Below are 17,075 nucleotides of genomic sequence, written 5' to 3'. Positions count from 1 at the left end.
GGCCTTCTCAGAGCTGGAGAAGGGAGAGGGGAAGGAAGGAAGGAAAGAAGCAGAGAAAGAAAGGAATGGAGAAGGGAGGGAATGAGGAAAGAGTCGCAAAGAAATACATAATAATCATAATAATAATAATAATAATAATAATAATAACTTTATTTATACCCCGCTCCATCTTCCTCATGAGGCTTACATGAGGCCACTTCCATGAATACAATACAATAAGTAACACCAAAACAAAGTAGAACCTAGCAAAATACATAAAATGCAGAATCAAAATAATGACACAACAATATAAAATCAAGTATTAAAACCACAGAAAATTTCACTAGGCAGGGCCAGATTCACGGATAACATTTTTAAAAATTTTAAAACACTAGGAGATAGGACGTTGTAAATTATACAGAGGAGGCTCCAGGAATGAGGAAGGATTTCATTGCACAAACCATTAAAAAAAGTGCTTCTAAGGACAGTTTGTGCAAAGTGTGGTCAGGGAGAAAGGCACATTGGAATAACCAGGTTTTCAAATTCCTCTTGAAGATTGGCATTGTGGGGGCTTGCCTAATATCTCTGAGGAGTGAGTTCCAGAGACGGGGAGCCACCACAGAGAAAGCCCTCTCTCTCGTCTCCACAAGGCGCACTTGTGATGTGGGCGGGAGCGAGAGAAGAGCCTCTTGGGAAGATCGAAGAGATTGTGTGGGTTCGTAATGGAAACCTGTACCTTGAATTGGGATTGGAAAATAAACGGCAGCTAGTGGATCTTCTTAAACAGGAGGGTTAACTGGATTGTGTGGGTTCGTACACAGAAATGCAATCACACAGGTAGGCAGGTCCCAAACTGTTCAGGGCTTTGTAGGTAAGAACCTGCACCTTGAATTGGGATCGGAAAATGAACGGCAGCCAGTGGAACTCCTTAAACAGGCGGGTTGACCGCTCCCTGCAAGAAGCACCAGTTAACAACCTGGCCGCTGCTCATTGTACCAATTGAAATTTCCGGGCCATTTTCAAGTGCAGTCCCATGTAAAGTGCATTACAGTAATCCAATCTGGAGGTGACTAAGGCATGGACCACCCTGGCCAGATCCGACTTCACGAGGTATGGTTGTAGCTGGCACACAATCATCTGAAGAGGCCCTACTTGCGCTCCCACCTCCATCGCAGGTACGATTGGTGGGGACAAGGGAGAGGGCCTTCTCGGTGGTGGCCCCTCGACTCTGGAACTCACTTCCCAAGGACATCAGACATGCCCCAACTCTGGCAGTCTTTAGGAGGAGCCTGAAAATGTGGTTGTTCCAGTGTGCCTTTCCAGAATAAGGAAATACTCTCAGCAATATGTCCTCTAAATGCATTTTATCACTGATTTAGGTTTGTCTGTACGCCCCATCTCTTTCTGAAAACTCTATCCCAGTTATATTCAATCCTGTCCATGCCCAGCATTGTTTTTAAATTTTAAATTATTACATTTGGCCCAGCCATAGATTTTTAAAACATATGTTGTTATTGATACTGTTTATTGTGAATTTTTGTTTATGAGATGTATTTTAACTGTTTTGCATTGATTATTTTGTTACTGTTTTTATTACTGTTTTGTATTTATTGTCTTGTTATTGTACTGTGGGCTTGGCCTCATGCAAGCCGCACCGAGTCCCATGGGGAGATGGTAGTGGGGTATAAATAAAGTTTTATTATTATTATATCATAGTCATAGCCCTGCTCTTGCTTCTTACTGTCCCAAATGCAGCTAGCAGCAATGAGGGAGAGGGCCTTCTTGGTGGCCACCCTGAGCCTTTCGAATACCCTCCTGAAAGAAATTAAAACATCTCCCTCCCTTTCCGCCTTCAAAAAGTAGCTAAACACCTTTCTGTTTAGGCAGGTCTACAGCGAGAAAATCTAGACTGAAATGACAGGAAATGTCAACAATTTATCATCAACCGACAAGATACCACATTAATGTATATTAGATAGATACGTTTTATTGATTGGCCTATTGGCCGTATCAAAACATTTAACATATAACACATTTAACACATAACACATTTAACACATAGTCATACAACATACAACGCTCGGTATAAGAGAGGTTAAAATAAAAGAGGTTAAAATAAACAAACTGTTGGCAGATCCCGTTCAGGTCAAATATCTGTGTCACCTCCACAGTTTACCCCAATTGATTCTAAATGTGCAATTCTCAGCTGTGTTGCTTTGAATAGAAAAAGGGCTGTTTTGTGTGTTATTTTAGGATTCTGGCCGGCCAACAAAAATGAAGTTTTAATATGTGGATCCCAGTGTGTTTTGTGAATAATGTATGGTCCAAGGCAATGGCCTCTCTCTTTCTTATACAGCTCACAGTTGAACAAAACATGTGTGATATCCTCCACCTCTGATGCTCCGCAAATACAAACTCGATCGTTGTATGGGACCTGATTAAACCTTCCGTGCTTGACCATTGAATCCAGCTGCTCAAAACGAGCTCTGGTAAATACCCTCCTGAGGTGTTTTGGCATATCTGTTTTTAGATATCGAGCTGTTTGGAAGGTGTGTTTAAAGTGGCTTAACCATTTCAATGAGCCAGCTTTACTGAGAGTAGCAATGTCTTTTTGGCCTTCTATATCCAATACTCGTTGAGCAACTATTTTTGGGTCTAGCTCTTCTAAGAGGTTCAGATACTGAGTCGGGAGTCCACAGCTCCTAATATATTTTGTCAGGAGAACTAGCCAAGAGGATTGATGTTGATTTTCTTTCTGCTCCAATAGGCACAATTTTGGAAGTCTATCATTTGCCCTGGCAATCAGTTTTGCCCAGTAGTTGTAGGCCCTGATTTTAGATAAGCCATCCACTATATATACTCCCAGTTCCGCTCTTACTGCGGCAGCTGGGGTCGTCCTGTTCACTCCTAGAAAACTTCGCAGGTGCTGTGATTGTGCTTGCTCTAATAATGGTACCTGGTTTAGACCCCAAACTTCAGCTCTGTATAAGAGCATGGGAGTTACTTTTGCTTTATATACTTTAAGAAGTGGGTCTAAGGATCCTGGATGGTTGTGATTTATCAATTTAAGTAGTTGATTTGCACGTACTCTCGCCCTAACTGAGCTTTTTTGGTGGTGTGGTAGCCAAGAGCCGGTCTCAGAAAAAACAATTCCCAGATATGTGAAAGTGCAAACTTGCTCTATTGATTCACCGTCCAGGAACCATCTATGTCTGTTATGTCGTTTGCCAAATACCATTATTTTTGACTTTGATTTATTAATAGTTAGAGCGTTGTTATGACAATAGGAATTAAATCTTCTCAGCAGTCTACGTAGCCCGACTTGCGAATATGATAGTAAAATCATATCGTCGGCATATAGAAGGATGTTAAAATGTGTGTTGCACAGTTTAGGCATATGTGTCTCTGGGTCCTTCAACTGTTCGGGGAGATCATTTACGTATAAGCTGAATAACAGTGGTGCTAATATACACCCTTGTCTGACCCCTTTGTATGTTTCTATACTGTTTGTCATGGCTCCTTGCATCCCAAATCGCACTTTCAGGTAGGTGCTTGTGTAGAGTGCTTTGATTAGTGCCAGCAGTCTGGGTTCCATGTTGAGATCAGTTAGTTTCTTCCATAACGTCTCTCTATTTACAGTGTCAAATGCTGCACTAAGATCTATAAAGGCGGCGTACAGTTGTTTCCCTCTGCTGACATATTTTGCAATTATATGATTTAAAACAAAGCAATTGTCAATAGTCAATCTACTCTGTCTGAAGCCAGCCTGTTCTTCAACGAGGATATGTTTTTCTTTTTCCCAACATTAATTGCCAAATTAATGTATATTGTTTTTTAACTGTTTTTACTTTAAGATTTTTTTAAATGTTTATTGATTGTTTTATTTGTTTAGATTGTTGTTTCTATGATATTAATATGTTGGAAGCCACTTTGGGTCCCTTCGTGGGAAGAAAGCAGGATATAAATAAAGATTTATTATTATTATTTGATACACAGCAAGATTGGTACACAGTAAACAAGATCCCTATTGGGCTTTTGTATTGAATCCTACGTCAGACCCTTCCCAAGGGTCTAGGAGAGGCATAGGCAAACTTTCTATCTTGGCGCCTGCATGGCGGGCTGGGGGGAGGGGGTTCCTCCCCAAGCCCGTTCGCTGCCCTTTCCTCCCCTTCTCTTTTGGAGTCAGAAAGTGAAGGAAATACAGGAAAGGTTTGGATCCCAAAAGAGTTGGCCTTGGTCAGGATGAGATGGTGGGCGGGAGAGAAAAGTGTCTCCATGAGACCCCATATTTCCTACTCCTGATATAGAATCCTAGAGCTGGAAGAGATCTCCAAGAGCCATCCAGCCCAACCTCCTGCCATAGAAGAAGGCACAATCAAAGCACTACCAATAGATAGCCTCTGTGGAAAAGCTTCAACCACACTCCCAAGCAGCCTCTGCCACTCTCCAACAGTTCTTACTCTCAGAAAGTTCTTCCTACTTTTTTCTGTCGAATGTTTTTCTCTGCCATTTGAACCCTTTGCTCCCTTGTGCCCTGGTGTCTAGAGCAGCAGAAAGTCAGTCTTCCCCTTCCCTCATCCTCCTCCTCCAAAGTGGGAGACACTTTGAAATCTTGAAACATGGTTCTCCTGTTCCCTCTCGACCTTCTCTTCTCTTAGCTAAACATCCCCCAGGAGGAAAGGAGGAAGGAAAAAGATAAGGAAGAAAGGGAGGGAGAGAAGGATGGAGGAAAGGAAGGGTGGAAGGGAATGGAGGGAGGGAAGAAAGAGAAAGGGAGAGAGAGAAATAGGGAAGAAGAAAGGAAGGACAAGGGTGAAAGGGAAGGAAGGATAGAAGGAGAAAAAGGGAGGTAAGGAAAGGAGGGGATGATGGAAGGAGGAAGGAAAGAGAAAAGAAAGAAAGGATAGGATGGTGAGACAGAGGAGGACCCGAGAAAAGAGCCCACGGGGCCGCACCCAGCCCCAAGGCCTGTGTTTATCCATACCTGGTCTAGGACTATAATGAATCTGCAAATAAAGTGTGCAGATCCGAATAGGGTGACCTTTTGTAGCTGACAGATGGTAATTTTGTCAGCTCTGATTGTTTTCAAGTACAGACCAAGGTGGTGGTTGTTATTGTTATTGTTATTATTATTATTATTATTATTATTATTATTTATTGCAAGATAGGACTTCTCAGAGCTGGAGAAGGGATAAAAGGAGAGAGGGAGGGAAAGAAATAAAGAAAGACCCTGACCAAACTGCACAAAATGACCTCAGAAGCACTTTATTTTATGGTTCATGCAATTAAATCCTTCCTCATCCTCGAATCCTCCTCCCTGATAGTTTACATTGTCCTATCTCCTAGTGTTTTAAAATTTTATCTTTAAATTTGGCCCTGCCCAGTGAAATCTTTTGTGTTTTAATGTTTGATTTTATATTGTTGTGTCGCTTATTATATTGGTTTTGCATTTTATGTATTTTACTTTCTGGTTTTGTTATGCTTTTGTGTTATATTGTGTGTACTGTACTGATGGATATGGCCACACCGAGTCCCCCTGGGGGGATGAAGTGGAATATAAATAATGTTTTATTATTATTATTATTATTATTATTATTATTGTTATTATTATTATTCGTGTCTATCTGTGAAATGCGCACCTATGGGTTTTCCCGCATGCATGCGCAGCAGATTGGAACATTCTAGAGATTTTTTCAATGATTTTTACTGAAAGGATAGGCCCTGCCCATCCCCCCCCTCCATAATATAAGGTTCCAAGGCAGAGCCTAGCTACTTCCTTTTTCCGCGCCAAACAAGCAGCATCGTAGAACTTCTTCTCCTTTGTATTTCCTTACCGGACAGTGTTAACGACTACCAGCCTTCTCCACTCCTGACCACAGACCGTCCAGACAATTCTACTGCTTCTCTCTTTCAGGCTAGATGTCTTCCCTTTATTTTAAGAACTGTTCAGCCTGCGGGGCTACCCTCCCCGAGGCTGATAGGCATTCTAAATGCCTCCTTTGTTTAGGGGAAGCCCACAATCTACAAACATGTGAAATCTGCTTAAGCTTTACATCCAGGACTAGAAAGGGCAGAGACGCCCATTTAAAAGCTCTTCTATTTGAGCGTGGTTTGGCTCCCTAAGCGGCTCCCACCCCTTCCCAATCTTTCCCTGTGCAAGAACCCTCTCAGCCCCTCTCCCCCACGTGGTGGGGATGGGCGTTAACTAGCTACGGCAAGCACTTCCTCCGCAGAGCCTCCAAAGAAAAAGTCTAAAGCCTCAAAGCAAACCACGAGGCACACAAAAGCAAAACACAAAGCAAACAAACAGAAAAAGGGACAGCAACTCACTGGCAATCAGCCCTTGAGCCCTCCTACCTTGGAACTGATCCAGCAAGCTCCGGTTCTGTTCTCCAGCTTCAAGAGCCTCTTCTTAGATATAGAAGATCCCACCCACCTTCCCCCACTGGAACTCCTAGCTTGAGCTAGAAGCCCAACCCCCACCAGACCAGTTGATTTGGCCCCCCCCACCTCTGCCTCTCTCCCAGCCCTCATCTCCTCCTCAAAACCGCTCTCCCTCTACTTCCACTGAATGCTCTCCAAGCCCTTCCCTCCCTTCTTCTAAGAGGTCCTGGCCCCATTCTCCTGACCCTCACCAGCCCTACCCTTATCAGGACTACCCATTACCATCTTTACCCACCCTCCCTCCCTTCCATGTTTATCCATTCTACTACCCATCCCCTTCAGATCACTTTAAAAAGTCTAATGCACCCTATAATGCTGATCCAAGATATCCACAAACCCCTCATGTGCCACCTATAGCCACACAATCTCAGCCTCCAAACCAACATACTGATATAGAGCCTCAACCACCCCCACAGGATCCCCACCCCACCAACAAGACTCTGAAACCATTGACCTGGAATCCACTGATGACACACCAGTTATCCAAGACTCACAACCAGACCCAGACCCCTCCCCTCAGCAGTTGGAAGACTTCAAAAAATTCTCAGCCCTACTAATAAGACTCTTCAGAGCTCTTAACCTCTCTACCCCTGAACCTTCAGATAGTCATAGACCTATGCTTCACTTCTGAACAACAAGCCCCCACATCCACAATCTTACCCACTTTACTTTACCTCCTTAAGATATTAAAGAATGCTGGGATCCCCCAGCCCTGGTTCCAGCAACACCTAAAAGGGCAGAAAATTTGTAACGTATTGACCTTACCTCAACTTCCTGGCTAGCTAGAATGCCTAAAGCAAACTCAGTAGTAACTGATGCTCAACCAAAACCTATACAAATTAACCATTCCTCCCCTTCTGACAAAGAGGGTAAAAAACTGGATACCATGGCCAAAAAATTCTATTCATCAGCATGCCTCTTTGCACACATGGCCCACTATGGGGTATATATGAGTGTCTGTCAGACCTTTTTATGGAACAAAATTTCTACATACCTAGACTTGTTGCCAACATCTCAGCAACCACTAGCTAAGGCCTTCAAACAAGAAGCCCTTCTTTTATCCTCCCTGCAGAAAGATTTGGCAAAACACACAGCTGACACCTCAGGTAAACTCATCGCAGGCTCAGTAGCCCTACGCCACCATGCATGGCTTAGAGCTGCCACTCTCTCCCAGTCACAATGCACTCTCATAGAAGACCTCCTTATGGATGAAGCGGGGCTGTTTAATCCTGAAACCGACTCTCAGCTTGAACATTCACACAAAATGAAACAGACAGTATATAAATATAACCAGCAACCATACCCTTACCAACGCCAGCGCTGGACATCTTATTACCATCGACCTCAATTCTAAAACAGACCCTACAACACGTCCTTCTACACAGGACGTCAAAGGGCTTATTCTCCCTCTACATCTGCAAGGAGACCTCCTCTTCCCTCCAGAGGTCAGTACCGTGGTACCAGACCCACTAACAACAATAAGCGGTGTTTTTAGCACTCCCCTAACTATTGCCCTACCTCCCCCCTCCCCTACCACCAAACCACTTCTATATCTTGATAGACCACATCACTTCCTCCCTGCGTGGCAGTCTATCACTTCAGACTCCTGGATTTTGGATATAATTGACAGAGGATATGCCATAGAGTTTGATGTCTACCCCCCAATAGGACAAATCCTCCTGACACAACCCTCCTCAACCCTCTGGGAGGAAATAAACTCCCTGCTACACAAAGGGGCTATTTCTCCCACTCCTTTTTATGAAGCCAAGCCATGCTTCCTTTCCAGATACTTTCTAATAAACAAAAGAGACGGAAGCCTTCACCCCATCCTCGACCTATGCAATATCAATTCCTTTATTACACCATTGAAGTTCTGTATGGTCACCCTTCCTAACATACTTCCCTTCATCCCTGAAGGGTTGTGGTTGGCCATGGTCAACTTAAAAGACGCTTACTTCCATATATCAATTAGACACAACCACCGCAGATTTCTGACCTTCGCGGTACAGCATAACCATTTCTCCTTCAATGTGCTCCCATTTGGCTTATCTATGGCTCCCAGGGTATTTACTTAATGCATGTCAGTCATAGCGGCCCATCTCTGCCAACGAGGCATGACGGTTTTTCCGTACCTCGATGACTGGTTACTCTGTTCTTCCTCCAAGTCTCAGCAGCACTCTGATATTTGCTATACCTTGTCTCTTTTAAAAGACCTCAGCCTGGTCATAAACCAAGAAAAGTCCCATCTTCTCCTGAAACAATGCATCCAGTTCATAGGAGCCATCATAGACACCACCGCACAGAGGGCCTTCCTCCCAGAGGATCGCTTCACCAACCTCCAACCTTCCATCTTCAACCTCCAACGCTCCAAGCACACCTCTGTCTGGGCTATCCAGTCTATCCTTGAGCACATGTCCTCTACCATGAGTGTAACCCTGTTCGCCCATCTGCGAATGAGGCCCCTTCAAAACTGGTTCCTCAGGTCATTCAACTCTGAGACTCCCAATCCATTCTATACCCACCACTCAAGATACTGCATTCCCTCATGTGGTGGACAAAGGCATACAATGTTTGCTCGGGGATGCCCTTCAAGCAACCTCGCCCTTCCATGTCTCTCATGGCCGATGCATCAAACTCAAGCTGGGGAGCACATCTCAAAGGGTTCAGGGTCAGTGGCCACTTGTCCCCCCAAGACCACCAGTTCCATATATATGCCCTCCAACTAATAGCAGTTGGGAAAGCCCTTCGGGCGGACTTCCAGGTGGACGGAATGGCAGCAGGTCGAGTGTTCTGAGTGCTCCTGGAAAACTATGCCTCTCTGACCAGATAGAGCCTGTGGAAGGCTCCCTCTACCTGGTGGAAACAAGACCGTGTTGACTGCCAAACCCAAAGGGCAAACCGCCGACGGTCCTGGGGTGCCCCCCCTCAAGGGAGAGGTACAACGGACCCGGAAAGGTTGCCCAAAGGGTAAGTGGGTCAGAAGAGAAGCTGATGCAGAGGATATTACCCTTCACCCAACTGCTGGCTCGTCCGCTCTCAATAACTAAACAACATAAAAGTAAGTACAAACAAACAAAGAATCTATCCTAGAGGAGTTTGAACATCTTCCATAGCATTCAGAAAGTAAGAGACAATTCTAGTGATTGAAATATCATTAAAGAAACAGAGGGGAAAAATGTAGAGCAAGCCGATCTCAAAAGAGAAACATGTTTCCTTTAAGTTCCCTTCCATGCAAGATAATGTAAGAGAACAATATCAAGGACAAGAGTACCAGATGCAAAAGGGAGCAAACCAATTTCCAATCAATCTATTATGCCTAGCAAGCTACCAACAAACCAAATAACTAATTACCTAATTAACTAATTAACTAACTAAACACTCAAGTACTTGACAATTCAACTGATTTACAGATCAGTCAGTAATCAGTCCACTGAGGAAACTGGGAGAAGGCTAAGGGGGAAGGAGCCACCGCGGGCTGGGATCCTGCTGCGCGCCGAGGCCTGGAAGCTGCCGCGGGTGCCCTTGGCTGGTCCCAGTGAAGAGTTGGCAAGGAGATTTGGTAGAGGAGAGGCATTGCAGAGGAGATGCGGCGGCCAAGAGAGGACAGGGGGGCCAAAGACAGAGGGTGGGCGGCTGGAGGGATGCGAGGCGCTCACTCAGGCCAGCCCCGGCGAGGGCAGCGAGGAGATCTCGGTGAGTGTGACGAGGACGCCGTCAGGCAGCGGGGAGTCGCCGAGGAGCTGCACGGACACGGGTGGACAGAAAGGGGGCAGACTGCAAAGGAGATGATGTGGAGACATCATGGCGCCACCACAGAGCTGAGAAGCAGGAAGCAGGAAGCAAACAGAATACATCATAGAGAAGGAAACAACACTCCTAGACAACACGGAAGGAGCTGAAGCCACCAAAAATAACCAAAAACATAAATAAAAACAAACAATTAAACAAACATCATCAATAACAAGACAACACTGACAACAAGACAACTTGAACGACACTGGAATGGACTAGGACTATGAAATTTGGCTATGACCCCAGGACTTGACGAAGCGGATTTTTAGTATAAGTATATGTTATGTTGTATTGTCTGGTTTGTATTGTCTTGATTTATTGTACACTGTCCTTTTTGTTGCTGTTCACCGCCCCGAGTCGCCTTCGGGCTGAGAGGGGCGGTCAATAAATGCAAAAAATAAAATAAATAAATAAATAAACAAGACAAAATAACAAAGTAAAAAACAAACAAATAGACAAACCACACGAAACCAAGGCTGAAAGAGATAGCGGCAGAACACAGAAGCGCCAAAGACAAAGACAGCAGCGACGGACAGACAGTGAATTGAGAAACCAAAAGGATCAGAGACGAAAATTGCGAGGAGGCGCTGGAAGAACCAACAGGCGGATGAACGGACAGAGAAAGGAAAAGAAACAAGAAGCAAGAGAGGGTGAGGAGCTGGGAGAAGATGAAACAACAGCCATAGAAAGGGGAGGAACACAGCAAAAAGAAGTAAAGAATCAGAAAGAACACAAGCAGGGAAGGGCAAGGAATAACAGAATACCTATACAATAAACTAAAGTAGCTCCGGAAAGAGGGGGAGGGAAATAAGGGGGGGGGGGTAAAAAATAAAAAAATAAAAAATAATAATTATCCCTACCAACTGGCAAAAATAAATATAGAGCAAAAAAGCCAGAGAGAAAGGAATATTGATACAAATTCCACAACACCGGGATAAACTTATAACCCTTCACCCCAGTTACTATACAAATTGGACAATAAACTCAAAAATTAAAAAAATGACTACACCAAAAGCAAAAACGGATAAAGAAGAACCAAAAACCCAACAAAGGAAACAATCCCTTCCTGATAATCCTAGCTCAAAAGACATACTGAGGGAACTACTAAAGCTTGCAGAGAATAAAAAAGCATCACAGGAAATGCAAAAAGCCTTCCAGGAAAAAAATGCTAGAAATGAAGGAAGAGCTCCTAGGGGAAATAAGCAGCATGAAAGAAAAACTGCACTCACTTCAACAAGACGTGAATGAAATCAAAACAGACAAAAAGAAACTTGAACAAACACAAGACAACCTAAAGGCAAGACTTGACAAACTGGAAAGCATGAGCAGTAAGCTGGAAGCAAGACAGGAAAACAAGAGATAAAAGAGACGGAATTCCAGCTCAGATTTAGAAACATCGAAGAAGAATCTAATGAGAACATCAACAGAATAATATGTAAAATAACAGCAGAACTACTGGGATCGCCCCGAAGAAGAAATATCGGAAAATATAGAAAAATCATACAGAATCATGACCAACTATCTGGAAAAAAAATTAAGTAGTTCGGGACATTATAGTTCACAAAAAGAAATTTTAGGGAAGTAATACTGAGAGAAAATAATAAGAAATCCCAATACTTAAAGGGGGAAAAAATTTCCATCCTGAAAGAATACCCCCCAAGCATCCTCAACAAGAAAAAGAAGTACTTGTTTCTGGCAGAGTTTCTGAGAAAACACCAGACCCGCTTTAGGTGGGAAAGAACTGAAGGAATGATCACCTATAGAGAGGAGAAGTTCTGGATAACATCTGAAGAAAAAGCTAAAGAATTTCACAAAAGAATGTTGACTTAGAAAGAGACAGAACCCCTGACGACCATGGCAGTAGAGAGAGCAAGAGAGCAAGACTCCTATGCCCGACCTTAACAACCACAACGATGACTTTGAATACTCCCAAATTGGACTTAGATACACCTGATGTAAGCACACAATAAAATATAATGATGCAACTAAAAGTCTGGAGTAATAATATTAATGGTATAAACTCGCCATCTAAAAAAAGAAAGATGGTCAACCAAATAAAACAAGGCAGATATGACCTAATTGCCCTACAAGAAATGCACGTAAACAGTAAACAATCCTCTAATTTAATTCAAAAAACACTAGGCAAGGAATATATCTCCTCGGCCAGCGAGAAGAAAAGAGGCATAGTAATATATGTAAACCCAAAATTAGTGTCAAATCTGGCCTTTAAAGATCAGGATGGCAGAATGATAGGTATTAACATAAATCAAAATGGTCAAAAATTACTGTTTTGCAACATTTACACCCCCAATGGTCCAAAGACGAAATTCATCAAAGAACTAAGGGAAAACATACTCAACCAAACCTTTGACAACCTAATTATAGCTGGCGATTTTAATGGGGTAAATAGAGTTCACATTAAACGAAACAAAAAAGACGTTTAGATGGAGATTAAATTATAATCTCCTAAAATTGGAGGATATTAACAAAAATAAAGAACTCCTAAGGGAATTCTTTCAAATAAACGCTCTAAAAGAAACTCCCCCACACATTGTCTGGGATGCCAGCAAGGCAGTGATGCGAGGATATTTCATTAAACAAAATGCATTTAAAGTAAAATTGAAAAAACAAAGAATGGATAATGCAATATGTTAAATTTCTCGAATAAAGGAAGAGCTAAAACGAAATCCCCTAGACAAGACCCTAAAACAAGAATTAAAAGTCTGGACCTCTCAAAGAGAAAAATTAGAAAGTGACCAATTAGCCAAACAACTCAAGTTCACAAAACAAAGAGATTTCCAACACGCCAATATGCCAGGCAGGTGGCTGGCCAGGAAAATCTGGCAGAAAAAACAAATGCAAATCACAACAGAAATTGAAACAGAGGGGAAACGTTACACTAAAGAACAGGACATAATAGGTCAATTTCACAAATTTATCAAAAACTCTATGCTAGAGATAATATTAAAAAAGAAGACATTGTATCCTTTTTGAACAAACAAAAGCTGCAAAATATTATGGAACAGCAAAGATTAAACTTAAACAAAGAGATTTCAGAGGAGGAAATTAAAAATGTGATTAAAAAGATGGACGGCAATAAAGCTCCAGGGCCGGACGGATTTACGATGGTCTATTATAAAGCTATGATAGAAGAAATAACACCCCACCTCCTAAAAATTATGAACGGAATATTAAATGAACAAAACCCACCACCAGACACCTGGAAATTGTCCTAAATACCATCGAACAACCAAGAAGTTGTCCTAAATACCATCGAACAACCAAGAAGAGCTAGCATTACTACGTCTTGACTCCGAAAAGGCGTTCAATAATCTCAACTGGGATTATCTGAAATTACTAATCAGAGAGCTAGACCTCAGATACCAGTTCAATAATGCCATCACTATAATCTATAACCCCCAAGAGGCCAGGATGATAATAAACCCACAAGAATCAAGACCCTTGAAGATATGCAAAGGCACGAGACAAGGCTACCCATTGTCGCCCCTATTATTTATCCTGAGTTTAGAAATCCTCCTTAACTCCATCAGGGAAGACTCCGAGCTAAGAGGCATCAAAATAAACAGGGAAAGCTATAAACTAAGGGCGTTCGCAGACGATATAATGTGTATTATTAGCAATCCTGTAGAAACAATCTCTAAATGGATAACCAAAATCAAAGAATTCGGCAATGTAGCATGCCTAAAAATAAACAAAAAAAGACGATGATATTAACTAAAAATATGTCCCAAAAGAGAAAGGAAGAGCTTTCTCTCCTAACCGAATTTTAGGTAGCAGGGAAAATACACTATCTGGGAATAACGCTAACAGCTAAAAACTCCCAATTAATAAAAAACAATTATGAAAACAAATGGAAAGAAGTAAAGAAAGACCTAGATAATTGGAAAAATTTGAAGTTATCCCTGTTGGGGAGAATTTCAATCATAAAGATGAACATTCTGCCCAAGATGCTATTCCTTTTTCAATCTCTGCCAGTAATTAGAAATGTTAACATCTTCAATGAATGGAACAAAACCATCTTTAAATTTATATGGCAAGGCAAAAAACCAAGGATAAAACGCCTAACACTCATAGATGATAAAAGAAGAGGTGGCCTTGGTCTTCCGGATTTGAGGTGCTACTACGAAGCCTGCTGTCTCATATGGATCAGAGATTGGGTGTTACTAACAAATAAAAATCTACTGTCTTTAGAAGGCATAGATTTCAGGCGAGGCTGGCATGCCTACCTGTATTATGATAAAATAAAGATTGAAAGGATTTTCAACAATCACTACATTAGAGCGAGTCTTATGGAAATATGGGAGAGATACAAAAAAAGACTTTACAGTAAGACTCCACTGTGGCTCTCTCCCCTAGAAGCCTTCCACAGGAGAGAAATAGGCTGGCAGCAATGGCCCACTTACCAAGATATCCTAGAGAAGATACAAAGGGAAATACATACTTAAATTGAAATTGAATCCAGACAAGACAGAGGTCCTACTGGTCAGTCGGAAGGCCGAACAGGGTATAGGGTTACAGCCTGTGTTAGACGGGGTTACACTTCCCCTGAAGACGCAGGTTCGCAGCTTGGGAGTGATCCTGGACTCATCGCTGAGCCTGGAACCCCAGGTCTCAGCGGTGGCTGGGAGAGTTTTTGCACAGCTAAAACTTGTGCACCAGCTGCGCTCATACCTTGGGAAGTCAGATCTGGCCACGGTGGTCCACGCTCTTGTCACATCCCGGTTGGATTACTGCAATGCACTCTATGTGGGGTTACCTTTGAAGACAGCTCGGAAACTTCAACTAGTCCAGCGAGAAGCAGCCAGATTGCTAACCGGAGCGGCGTATAGGGAGCATACCACCCCCCTACTGCGTCAGCTCCACTGGCTGCCGATCCAATTCCGAGCACAATTCAAAGTGCTGGTCTTGACCTACAAAACCCTATACGGTTCCGGTCCAGTGTATTTGTCCGAATGGATCTCCCTCTACATCCCATCTCGAAGTTTAAGATCTTCTGGGGAGGCCCTGCTCTCGACCCCGCCACTGTCAAAAGTGAGGTTGGCGGGGACGAGGAGCAGGGCCTTCTCAGTGGTGGCACCCCACCTATGGAACTCACTCTCCGGGGAGATTAGATCGGCGACTTCCCTTCTGGCGTTTAGGAAAAAACTGAAGACTTGGCTTTTGGTCATTCTGACAACTAACTTAAGGATCTGACGTTAGACAAGGACAAATGGAATGGAATGGATACATGGACTCCGAACCCTGAGCTTGAGATTGTTTTATGAGATTGTTTTATTATTTTATTATGCATTGATGTTTTAATTTAATTAAAAGTGCGGGCTTCACAAACGTCACATGCATGGTGCACTTGCTGCATAATTGTGTAAAAGATGGTTTCAAGGGGGCTGAAGACAACAGCACCACCGCCGTCACTCAACTCATTGACTGCTGCCACAGAATCGCGGGCTTCTTCCACCGTAGCACAAAGTCCGCAAAAATGATGGGTGACAGACAGACCCTGGAGTGCCTTCCACAACACAGGTTACTGCAGGATGTCTCCACCCGCTGAAACTCCACCTACAAGATGTTGGACCACATGGTGGAGCAACAGAGGGCAGTCCACGCCGTCTCACTGTCAATCGCGGCTCCGATAAACAAGCTGGTCCCCAACAACCAGGAGTGGATGACCATCACTCAGCTGGTCGAGATCCTTCAACCATTTAAAATAGCCACCAATAAACTTTCAGGCCAGAAGGCTCTACTCAGCCAGGTGCTCCCTGTCATCTTACGGTTGAAGAGGCATTTGGAGATGCTGGGTGGACACAGTACATTGCATTCTATGGCTGGGCCCCTGACTCCACAGGCCCAGGAGGTGATCAGAAAGTTGACTTTCGCCCTCCGTAAACATCTCCTCCTGCTGATGGAGAGTCATGTTTTGGCAGCACTCTGCGATCCTTGCATCAAGGACACCGTCTGCCCCAAAGATTTGCTGAGGTGGAAGGCCGAACTTGTCTCGCTCGTGAGAGGAGAATACTCTCGGAGGGTGGGGGAACACTCAGAGCAAATTGTCGATGCCGTTATTCTCCAAAACCCCAGTGGTTATGCCAGCACCGATTCCAATAGCCCCACCTTGCCACCAACAAGGAATGACGGTAGGGCAATGAGGCAGAAAAGGAGGTGCGAGGAAAATTTCATACAGGAGAGTATCGCTTTTCTTTCAGAGGAAAGAACATCTTTGTCGGCCCAGGCGGCAAAGATAGACTTGGCCGAGTACTCCGATAACCGTTACTTTGTGGAGCCTCAGGAGAGTTTCTCCACCGATCAATTGACTTACTGGTCCTCCCGAACAAGGCATGGCCTGACTTCTCTACCATCGCATGCAAGTTTCTCAGCTGTCCACCTACTAGCGTGCAGAGTGAGAGGGTCTTCAGCCTTGCAGGAGATGTCGTCACCCTCCAACGTAGCTCGCTTGACCCCCATGCGGTGGAAAAGCTGGTCTTTCTGAAGGCCAACCTGCCACTTTTGGGCTATCCAGAGATTGATTTTGAGAGCACTGTCCCGTAGATCACTATAGCCTTCTGTTTTCGAAAACCCGAAATGATTTCCTTTGAAATACTACCTACACTGCCTTGTTATCAGCTGTGTCCCTCTGAATATTTCTTCATCAGTAGTCTTCCTGTACACCAAATTGGTTCATTTAGAAAAGGGGTGGTATTGAGATCCTTCCTGAGGGAAGGAGGAGGACACAATATGTTGGGGATCCCCACTTGCAGACTTCGCTTGCATTCAAAGGAACGGTCAATCAATGAACCAAATTTATCTTAAAAACAATTTTAAATTAAAAAATTAAAAAAACAAAA

The 17,075-nt window shown here is 43.4% G+C and overlaps 1 protein-coding gene across 1 annotated transcript in view; it reads left to right on the top strand.

Moving 5' to 3' along the window:
• Positions 1–17,075, top strand: part of LOC137095199 (serine/threonine-protein kinase STK11-like) — a 298,229-nt gene that overhangs the window by 215,831 nt on the left and 65,323 nt on the right. The window lies entirely within an intron of this gene.

This window comes from Anolis sagrei, chromosome Y (assembly GCF_037176765.1).
Source record: "Anolis sagrei isolate rAnoSag1 chromosome Y, rAnoSag1.mat, whole genome shotgun sequence".
NCBI classification, from domain to species: Eukaryota; Metazoa; Chordata; class Lepidosauria; order Squamata; family Dactyloidae; genus Anolis; species Anolis sagrei.
Note: the sequence above shows the minus strand (reverse complement) of the source record. Positions and strands in the feature narration are given on the sequence as shown.